Source organism: Marmota flaviventris, chromosome 20, assembly GCF_047511675.1.
Source record: "Marmota flaviventris isolate mMarFla1 chromosome 20, mMarFla1.hap1, whole genome shotgun sequence".
Taxonomy (NCBI): Eukaryota; Metazoa; Chordata; class Mammalia; order Rodentia; family Sciuridae; genus Marmota; species Marmota flaviventris.
The window spans coordinates 22,373,857-22,383,262 of NC_092517.1; positions in this window are offsets into that span (position 1 = coordinate 22,373,857).

Consider the following 9,406-nt stretch of genomic DNA (forward strand, 5'->3'; position numbering starts at 1 on the left):
TGTGTGTTTTCATAAATTGGTAAATGGAAAAAGGTTTAATATTGCTTTGTGTCTGTGTCTTTGCTAAAACAAGGTTACTAAGTGTTAAGATTCTATCATGTGTAATTTATATACAAAGAGTATAAAAATTTTCAGTTGGGTTTCAATTATAGTATTATAGCATCATAAAAAACATGAAAGTCTTTCATCTTATTAAAGTGGAGTAATTTGTCTAAATCAGAAATTTTATAAGAGTTGTTTCAAAATGTGAATTTATAAAAAGGGTTAACGGTTAAAAAAGAGATAGAAAAAGATTCAAGATGTGGAAATATATTTTAATATAAAAGGTTAAAGGAGAAAGAAATGTTTCTAGATGAGATAATCTCTGTGTGGTAAAGTAAAAAGTTGTAAAATGTCATTTAAAAAGATTTTGAGGAAACTAGACTTACTTTAAAAGCTTGAAAGGAAGAAAGAAGAAAAAGGTATTTGTACATGGCAGATTGAAACAAAGCTTCTCAATGGAGTTAAAAAAAAAGCCTTTGGTTGAAGGGCAGCCATGTAAACTAACATTAAAGCGATTTAAACGAAATCTAAGCCTCGTTTAAAAGAGTGAAGTTGTAGGTGGTGAAAAAGTACATTTAAAAGTACAGTATAGATGATAATTAAAATGCTTTAAAAGGTTAAATTGAAGGTGGTCGAGATACCTTCATGGCGGAAAAAAGATTGCTTTATTGCATCATTCGAAGCCTAGTTAATCTTAAAGGCATTACTTGAAAAAAAATGGGAAGATAATAGGATAAAAGATATTTAGATAAAGAAGATTAAAAATTTAAAGTGAAAAACTTTAAAGACAGAAGTATAGAAAGTTAAAAAGAAAAAAAGATAAAGAAGATGTAGAAAGATAGAAAAGATGTAGGAAGACAAGAATTTTAAACCCACAAAATAGAAAAAAAAAAAAAAAAAAAAAACTAGGAGGAAAAAAAAGCAACTAAGGGTGAATGTACTAACCTTAAAGGAAAACTAGAAGATAGAAACAAGATTAAAAAATGGTTAAAAATGTTAAGCAAAGGTATTTCAGATAAAAAATGCAAAAAGCTAAGACAACTATTAGATACAGACATATACTTATTAAAGCAAAAAGAGGGAATTGGAAGGGGGTATATATCCCCCAAAGATAAACTTAAAATAACGCTTTTTACTCTAAACTTTTTAAATTTGGATTCATCAGGACTTAGTGCTGCGGAAAGGCATATGTATCCAAAAAATGTACATAAGCCTAAGGCACTTTGGAAAGATATTCTAACAGGACAATGGAAAGGTCCTGACCCAGTGATTGTCTGGAGTCGGGGTTTTGTTTGTGTGTTTCCACAGGGAGAACAGCAGCCGATTTGGATTCCAGAGAGATTAACTAAAACAATTTCTACAGATCGAAAAGAAGATGATTTGACTCAAATCCATAACAGCTGATATCCAGAACTCCAGCTTGGCCATTCTTACATCTGCGACAGTGATTAACTAGTGATGCAATTTTTATTTCCTTGCCAGAGCACCCCATGTTAATTGTGGTAGTGCTGACATATCTTTGCTGATGGTGTCACCAGTGATGCAATTTTTTCCCAAGGAGCCGTCAATTGGCTTGGTGTCATGGCATTTCTGTATCCTCCTCCCTTCTGCTAGTGATGGTCTAAAATTTGGGGGCCAATGGCTTATGCTGGACCGGTAGTCAGTGACGGGTATGATCCAATTGCAGTGGTATCAACCTAAGACAGGAAGGCTGACGCCTAAATGTCAGTTTTCCGATGACGGGTAAGAACCATATGTTGAATTGGACAACCTACCAGGCACGGTCCATAAGCCACTTTAACCTCACTCCCCCACTGGCACCAAGGCCAAATTTGGGGGCCAACAGAGGTGAGGCAAAGAACCTCACCCCCCCACTGGTGCATAGACCTATCCACAAGTATGGCTGTATGCTGGACCGGTAGTCAGTGACGGGTATGATTCAATTGCAGTGATATCAACCTAAGACAGGAGGCTGACGCCTAAAGGTCAGTTTTCCGATGACGGGTAAGAACCATATGTTGAATTGGACAACCTACCAGGCACGGTCCTTAAGCTACATTGCTTGTTGTTTAATTAATCAGAAGGGGGGAGATGCTGGGAGCCATTAGCCAAGTAGGTATGACAATTTCCTTGCCAGCATACCCCATGTTGCTGACATGTTGCAGCAACATTGAATGTAGGTGACCTTGCTCAAGGACCAAGGCAGATTAGGGTGTTCCCGGTTTAAGATAATCGTGTTTAGGGCGTTCCCAGTTTAGGTTCCAGGTTTAAGGTTTAAGATTATTCCTCCTGGGAATAGGGTGTATCCTGCTGCCTGAGTTCCCCTTGAGTTCTCAAGGGATTCAGACAGTATATTTTGGAGATAGAAGCCCAGTGGAGGTGGATTTGGGCAGAGAATGTGGATTTCCCCGGAACGTGATTGTAGACGGCCGGTGTGAGTTCGGGAATAAAGAGTTGCTGTTTGAATCTACAAGCTGTGTGGTGGCTCGTGATTGTGTGCCCAGCCAGACTGTGGCATTTGTGCCCAGCCAGACTGTGGCAACCATGGGATACTAAAATAATGCCCAGATATCCCTAGTTTGAATTAGGACTTTAACATTTCACCTTATAGAGGTGCAGTACTCCCTAAGGGATCTACAACTCTGGAGAGTTACAAGCTTCCAATCAGGGAGAGGTAAAAGACCCAAGAGACTAGGAGCTAATGTATATATTCAGGTAAAAAAGGAGGGTTGCTGAAGGAGAAATAGTCTCAATGTTTCCTGTGGAAACCACGTGTTCCACAGGCCCATCCTGACTGTTGAACTGAAGAAACCATGCAGTTCCTCATGAATAAATGACATTCATCACTGAGGAGACTGAACTGACCTCAAGTGTAGGAAAAACATCCCAATATAGGACCACCAGTTTAGTCTTGGATACCCAGTAGAAAAGTGTAACCAGAAACATGTAAAATGATGAAGGTAAAAAGAAATAGACATACTATAGGAGCATTTATGCCCCACATTTTTATTTCATTATATATTTGATTTTATAGGTTTTTTTTGTTCTACTTAATGACTTACATTATAATGTTTGTTATACTTATTGGATTTTATGGTAGAGAGCATGTGTCATGGTCTCTGAGACCCCTCTGCAATCCATTAATTATAAGATAGTATAAATGAACCCTCTTCCTCTTCAGATCTTACAGCTCCAGGAGCCCATGACATCACAGAGAGAGAACACAATTTTGATTGAAATAAACCTCTAGACTTTCATATACTAGTCCTGTTCAAAAAGTAAAAACAAAATATACTCTTCATATGTGAGCCCTTTGGGTCAACAAAACACCACCTACAAATATTTCATTTAACTTTATTTGGGAAAATAAATATTGAAATATAATGGTAAATTCTAGGAGAATAATATTCACACCATTTATTATTCCAAAGGGTAAATATCTAGGCTTCATGCTTGTCTCCACTGCGTGTTATTTTACACAGAAAATGGCTTCATTTTACATATGAGAGTTTTAACTATTTATAAGGCCCAGAGGGAAGATTCAGTACCAGAGATCTAAAAAAAAATACTAAAGATCTTCCCTTTCCATGGGCCTGCATGATGTCTGCATATCCTTGATGAAACAGCTAAAGGATGCTGATTTATCAATGCATTTGGCTTGGTGGCTCTCTCATTGGAACTTCAATTTATTTAGTCATCTCAAGGCTATCACTCTCTACTCTGGGATCTGACCTGTTCTTGGGAGGATGTAGTGTTCTTCATGGGATCACTAGGTCATGAAAGCTGTTAGGATGAAGCTTTCTTTGTTCTAACTTGAATTTATTCAACCCCACTTTAAATACAAGTTATAACAGGACTTCAGACTCTCACCTGTGGAGAGGATGCTCTGCCTAGGACTTCCCAGTCAGGACCCTGAAAAGCTGTTTCGGTCTCTCTAGGACATAGTTCAGTGTTGTGGTTTTCTTAGTCTGGCAATAAAATTGCCTGTGTCCATTTCTTTTGCTTTCTCTCTTACTTTCATAATAATACTAAAAGAAACACTGTCTTGTGTGAAGAGAGTGTCTTCCTTATCTATTGGATCTGACCTGCCAAGTTGAGCAGCTGCCCACATACTTAATGTAACAAACACATGTATGTGTTATCTAAGCAGTAACTAGCATATCTTTCAACTGCATGATTTTTAATTGCATGGGGGAGGAAATTGAGAATGCTTTCTTTGAGTGAACACAGCACTATTAATAGTATTCATAACACTGCTATGTAATATTTCCTCTCTGCTCAACTTGTAAGTATTTCTCTTGTGCTTGTTTGTAAGTCAAATAGAAAAGAATTGTAAATCAAAAATTTTGTGATAATAGATAATTACACAGACTGACTTGGCAACTCTATTTACCATTGTTTATTATTTTGTATGGGCTCAAGGTAGTCTTTTATAATTTTATTTAACCTTAATGGCATTAGCATTTATTGAAGAGTTTTTCACTCACAATCCTTCTCTGTATACAAATTTTCCCTTATCATTTTTAACATTTGTTACTCTTTTTAAGTATACATTACAGCAGACAAATTTTGACATATTATACACGGAGTAAAACTCATTTTAGTTAGCATTCCATTCTTGAGGTGTACATGGTGCGAACGTTCACTGGTGCTGTAGTTATATATGAACAAAGAAAAGTTGTGTCTGATTCATCCTACTGTCATTTGTATTCCTATTTCCCATTTCTTCCCTTCGTTCCAACTGTTTCTAATCCACTGAATTTCTATTCTCTCCCCCTCCCTTGTTGAGTGGTTTAGCACCCATATATATTATGTGTTATATGTAATGTCTGTTTCATTCTACTGTCCTTCCTATCCCCATATCCCCTCCCCTCCCTACACTCCTCTCTACTTAATCTAAAGTCACTTTTCCCCACCCCCATTGTGAATTAGCATACACTTATCAGAGAGAACACTTGACTTTTGGGTTTGTGTGTATGTATGTGTGTGTGTGTGTGGGGGGGCTTATTTCACTTAGCATGATATTCTTCAACTCCATCCATTTACCAATGAATGCCATAGTTTCATTCATCTTTAAATCTAAGTAATATTCAATTGGTGGGGGATATGTGTGTGTGTGTGTGTGTGTGTGTGTGTGTGTGTGTGTGTGTGTGTGTGTATCACATTTCATTGATCCATTTATCTGTTGAAGGACACCTTGGTTGGTTCTATGGTTCAGCTATTGTTAATTCTGCTGCTATAAACTTTGGTGTGGCTCATTCCCTGTAGTATGCTCTTTTTAAGTCCTCTGGGTATAGTCCCAGGAGAGGGATAGCTGGGACAAATGGTGGTTTCATGCTGGTTTTGCAAGGAGTGTCCATACTTATTGACATCCTGACCTTCAGCGAAGGTGGCATTCAGAAAGATGTTTGGTGCTTAATTGCTGCCTCAGAATTCTTACATTTTACTGACAAAACTTTACCAGACTTTGTAAGCAAGTACTAGAAGGAGGGTTCTTGCTATTACTTATGGGTCTGGTTCAATCTCCTTATGCTTTAATTACTGGAAATGTAAAAGTCAAAAGGGAAGATGATAGATATATTGTAACATGTAGTAAATGCAATTTAACTAATTGTAACACCAGAAATAATAGAGAAAAAGGAATGATGATACTTCATCAGCCCTCCTTTGTCTTATTACCAGGAAATATTTCAGAGCTATGGTAGACTGATGCTGGTTTTCAAGTCTTACAACAAATACATGCCCAGCTAGCAAGACCTAAATGTGCTCTTGGACTCACCATAGTGGGAGTTGTTGCCTTGGTTTCTTTTATTGCTTCCATGGTCACAGTTTTGGTGGCCATATCTAAAATATTCAACATGCAAATTTTCTTAATAATTTGGCTCAGAATACTTCCAAGGCTCTTCACAATCAAATAAATGTTGATGAAATGATTGAGACCAAGTTAAATGCCTTAGAGGGTGCTGTCATGAATATAGGTAATAAACTTTCCACTTTGAAATTCAAGGGGAGACATAAATGTGCTGCTAGCTATAAGTATGTGTGTGTTACTACTGCCAAATGCAATGCTTCTTAATGGTTTTGGGAGAAGGTTCAAAACCATTTGTTGGATATTTGGCAGAATAATGATAACAGCTTGGATCTTTTGGAGCTGCATCATCAGATTCAAGATATACAAAAAAGTAAGGTTGATTTTTCAGATCCTACTTCTTTAGCTAATCAAACACTTAAATAATTAAACAGCTTTAATCCTGGAAACATTCTTAAACACTCTGCATGGTATATCCTTGTATGGTTCTCATTGCTACTTATTCTCTCTTATTTTGTAATTGTAGGATGTCATGCCTCCAGCACAAGAATTTAGAGACTTGAAATAATGACCCATCACCTGCTTTTTCAAAGAAAGAAGGACAGATATGTGGGAAGCCCCTCTGAATGACCCATGCCTTCCAGTCTTGAAGCAGGAGGCTCTGACCAGTCACTACATTTCTGGTGACTTGGGCGTTTTCCCAGCTAAGATAGAGGGGGGAGGATCTTCAGATGTAGGTGTTATGCATGAGGGTTGAGTTATACTCATGTGTCTCTTGTAACCCCGCCCCTCTGGCCATTTTTGAATAGAACTTTCTAAGAACTAGGATCCCCCAATAAAAGCTCTCTTCTGAATTTGGTCACTCTCTCACCAGCCTGTCATGGCTTTCTCTTGCCCTCCCTTTTGGGAAGCCTGAGGCCAAAGCAGAGAAGCTGTCCTGAAGCTTGTGTAAAGGTAAAGTGTATCTGTGCATTATTTGATGTCCGTGGAATTTCACACGAGTGGACTTAAGTTCAGCTGTCTGTGCAGGTCAGGGGTGCAATTTGTAACTGTGTGGGCAGCAATTTGCCTGACCTTCGTGGGCAGCAATTTGTAATTGGTGTTCAGAGGGATTACACACACACACACACACACACACACACACACGGCTTATATTTTTCAAGAGTAAAAGCAAAAGCAAAAATGGCACTGGGAGACTAGATATCCACAAGAAAAAAAATGTATTTGGATAGATACCTCACATCATATAGAAAAATAAATTAAAAAAATAGATCAAAGGACTTTTTGTAACAACTGGAAGCAAAAAATCTCATAAAAAACAGTTGAGAAAATTTTCATTACTTTGGATGTGGTGATGGCTATTTGATATTTGTATCTATTTTAATCATGCCACTCTTCTCATTTAGAATAACAGCCTTCTAAAAGTGCTATGATTTGATGTCAAAATAAACCCTAATGTGATGTGTAGTTAAAATTCAGTATAAAAAATAAAATTTAAAAGTGTACAAAGGTACTGGAGATGTAGCTCAGGGGTAAAGCACCCCTGAGTTTAATTTTCAGTACCAACAAATAATTATTAAAGAAACAAGACATTTCTGAATATAATAGGCTTAATCTTGACTCTGTTGAAACTTCTGTGGGCTTGGAGAAAATGAGAACCTTTTTCATGATAATTCATAATTTGTTAAAAAATATTCCCATAAAATTATAAGATTTTTCTTTTTTGCGACTCTTAACAATACAGTCATGACTACATGAAGAAGCCACAAGTATAGAGATGTTAGTTTGGGGTCAGAAATTTATTAGTTAATGTTATTTGTTTGATAGCACTTCAGCTAATATGACTCCACACAATGCTAGGAATCATTTGGCTCCATAGGAATAATCTTTACTCTTGAGAAATTTCAATTTTATTTAAGAATATAGATTAAGAAAAATGGATATCCAGGTTTGACATTACAAGGTAAATGTGGTTGGAGTTTTCCAGTTAGAAGTCCCCCTTGGGGACAGTGAAATTTCACATAGCATATACAGAAGCCTAGATGAAGTCTATATCTTAAAAAAATAGTGACTAAATTGTAAATAAGTTTATTATAACATTCAAAAATTTATTATGCCACATTATAAGCCTCATATCTAAAATCCTGTAGATATTTTCCAAATATATGGCATTATGATAAGTATCTTTTGGCATATGCTTATAATCCCAGCATTTTGGGAGGCTGAGGCAGGAGGATCACATACTCAAAGCCAGCCTTAGTAATTGGTCTCTAAATATAATTGTTAGAAGGGCTGGGAATGTTTCTAAGTGGTTAAGCTCTGCTGGGTTCAATCCCTGGTACCAAAATTAAAAAAAAAAATAAAAATTGTCTTTTCTAAGAATCTATTGTCCAATGCAGGGTCATGAGATTTACATGTTTTCTGCTAAGAATTTTGTTGTTCCAATTCTCATATTTACACCTTTCTTCCATTTAAAATTAATTGTGTAGAGTGTGAGATAGTGTTTGAGATCTTGTTCCAAGTGTTATATGGATAGTTGTTCCAGATGTTTTGAAAACATTTTTTTTTTCTATAACATCTTGCCATTCTCCTTGAAAAATAATTGACCATAAATATAAGGATTTATTTCTAAATTCTATTCAATTTACTTATTTCTTTTTGCAGTAATGAGTTTGAATCTAGGAACACTCTACCACTGAGATTTATCCCCAGTTCTTTTTTTTTTTTTTTTTTTTTTTCTGGTTTTGAGACAAGATCTTGCTACATTCCCAAGGGTGACCTCAAGATGTCAATTCTCCTGCCTCAGTCATCTGAGTTACAGGTATGTAGGCGTTCACAACCACAGATGGCAATATTATTCCACTGAATCATTTTGTAAGTGTGAATCGGTACTGATTACAGTAACATTTTAAAAATAGCTTTGATGAAGATGTACTAAATATACATAATAAAGGGTCTCTGCATGGCATTTTAACACATATGCCACATCCACTGATGAAATCCCATTCTCATTTTCCACCTCCACTCTTTAACCTTTAAAAATCACCAACCTAAATTCAGGTTTAGCTTCCCCACATGAGGGACAGCATGCAGTGTTTTTATGTCTGTGTCTGGTTTTATTTCATTTTACCATGCTATCCTCTAATTTCACCCAATTGGTTGCAGGTGGCAGGATTTGATTTTTATGGATGTATGCCTACATATATGCCATATTTTCTTTGTTCATCTGTCCCAGAATTCCTAGGCGATTCCATATCTTTTCAACTGGGAAGTGCCTCAATAATCATGGACGTCCAGGTATCAGATGAGGGTTTCATTCCTTTTTATTACATACCCCCAAGTGGGATACCTGAATCACAAGGTAATTCAATTTTATTATTATTTAGTTGAGATAATGAAGACTTAACCAAATTCAGGATCCTCCTACTGTGGTCTCCCAAGTTGCCTACTTTACAGGCATTTATCACCATTCCTGGCCTCCAGCATATTTCTTTTTTATTGGAGACAGGGTTTTGCACTGTTTGACCTTGAATTTGCACAAGCTGGCCTTAAACT